This window comes from Ochlerotatus camptorhynchus, unplaced genomic scaffold, assembly GCF_037179485.1.
Source record: "Ochlerotatus camptorhynchus isolate MF236.1 unplaced genomic scaffold, CSIRO-AGI_Acam_v1.1 ptg000738l, whole genome shotgun sequence".
NCBI classification, from domain to species: domain Eukaryota; kingdom Metazoa; phylum Arthropoda; class Insecta; order Diptera; family Culicidae; genus Ochlerotatus; species Ochlerotatus camptorhynchus.
In genome coordinates this window covers 747,501-749,353 of record NW_027041209.1, presented here as the reverse complement: position 1 = coordinate 749,353, position 1,853 = coordinate 747,501, and the positions used below count along the sequence as shown (strand labels likewise).

Here is a 1,853-nt window from a genome sequence, read left to right as displayed (position 1 = left end):
GCTAAGCCAGATATTCACACCAATATCCAGTAGTAGCAAATCCCAAGAACTGCAGCTCGGGAGAACCAAAATGACGGAGGTCAGGAGGAAGATCGATGATCTCTATGTGTTCGTGAAGGATAAAAACAACGTACACAAAGAGATCAAGCAACTTGTGACCGGTATCAAATCCGGCATAACAGTGGCAGATCGGGAATGTCAAGAGTGGAGAAAAAGGGCCGAAAATGCCGAAAAGGCTCTGCTGGAGGCCAAGGAGAGCATAAGACTGGCTCAAGCACATGAGACTCCGAAGGGACCCACAAATCCACGTCCTGAAAAGAGAGATAGGGACACGCCAGGAGATGAGGAGGAGCCCAAAAAACGCAGGGACGACGAGGAAGGCATCAAGGAGATGGGAGAAAATGGTGCGTGGCGTAAAGTCGAGAACCAGAAGGAGAGGAAGAAAAAACAGAAGGAAGATGAAGTGAGGAAGAAGGAAGAGGAAGCGAGGAGGAAGGAAGAAGAAGCGAGGAAGAAGGAAGAGAAGAAGAAGGAAGACAGGAAGAATAAGGAGAAGCCTAGGCCTCGTAGGGAGAGAAGCAAGGGTGACGCTCTGGTTGTTGAGGCGAAGGACAAAACGTCCTACGCAGCACTCCTCCGGAAAGTGAGAGACGATCCGGAGTTGAAACAACTAGGCGAGAATGTGGTGAAAACCAGGCGAACCCAGAAAGGCGAGATGCTATTCGAGCTGAAAAGGGACCCTACGGTTAAGAGCTCAGCTTTTAAGGAGCTCGTCGAAAAATCTCTTGGCGAGACGGCGAACGTAAGAGCCTTATCCCAGGAGTCAGTGGTCGAGTGCAGGGATCTGGACGAGATCACAACAGAAGACGAGTTGAAAAGTGCGCTGAAGGTGCAATGCAACCTGGGAGACGTACCGATGGCAATTCGGTTGAGAAAGGCGTATGGTGGCACGCAGACGGCGTTGATACGACTTTCTTCGGACGCAGCTAACGAGCTGCTGAAGACTGGCCGAATCAAGGTTGGGTGGTCAGTGTGCCCGTTGAAAGCTATTCCTCGGGTATCTAAGAAAATGGAGAGATGCTACAAATGCATGGGCTTCGGTCACCAGGCGAGACACTGCAAAGGCCCTGACAGATCTGATCTGTGCAGGAAATGCGGAGAGAAGGGGCACGTTGCAAAAGACTGTACAAAGCAACCGAGGTGCATGCTCTGCAAAAAGGAGGACGGAAATGGCCATGTGACGGGAAGTTTCAGGTGCCCTGAGTTCAAGAAGGCGATGGTGGGCCAGCAATAATGAAGGTAACCCAAATAAATCTCAATCATTGTAACACAGCACAGCAACTGTTGTGGCAGTCAACAACGGAAACAAAGTGCGACGTTGCAATCATTGCAGAGCCATACCGAGTCCCTCTCGATAATGGTAACTGGGTGGCGGATAGAGCAGGAATGGCGGCCATACAAGTCATGGGCAGGTATCCCATACAACAAGTGGTGGCAAGCTCATATGAAGGTTTCGTGATCGCCAAAATCAATGGAATCTTTGTATGTAGTTGCTACGCACCCCCGAGATGGACAATTGAGCAGTTCCACCAGATGCTAGATGGGCTCACCGAAGAGCTCATTGGACGGAGACCAGTCGTCATCGCAGGAGACTTCAATGCTTGGGCAGTGGATTGGGGGAGCAGATGTACCAACGCAAGAGGGTATAGCCTGCTGGAAGCTCTGGCAAAGTTGAACGTCAGTCTGGCCAACGAAGGAACCATCAGCACCTTCCGCAAAGATGGTAGGGAATCCATTATCGACGTTACTTTCTGCAGTACGTCGCTAATGGCAAATATGAACTGGACAGTGTG

General features: G+C 50.6%; 1 protein-coding gene across 1 annotated transcript in view; it reads left to right on the top strand.

Annotated features, from left to right (window-relative positions):
• The first annotated feature begins 1,456 nt into the window (after positions 1-1,456).
• Positions 1,457-1,853, top strand: part of GCS2alpha (glucosidase 2 subunit alpha) — a 153,924-nt gene continuing 153,527 nt past the window's right edge. The window contains exon 1 of the mRNA XM_065238214.1: positions 1,457-1,461. The gene's annotated coding sequence lies outside the window, so the exon portion shown is untranslated. The remainder of the gene's footprint in view (positions 1,462-1,853) is intronic.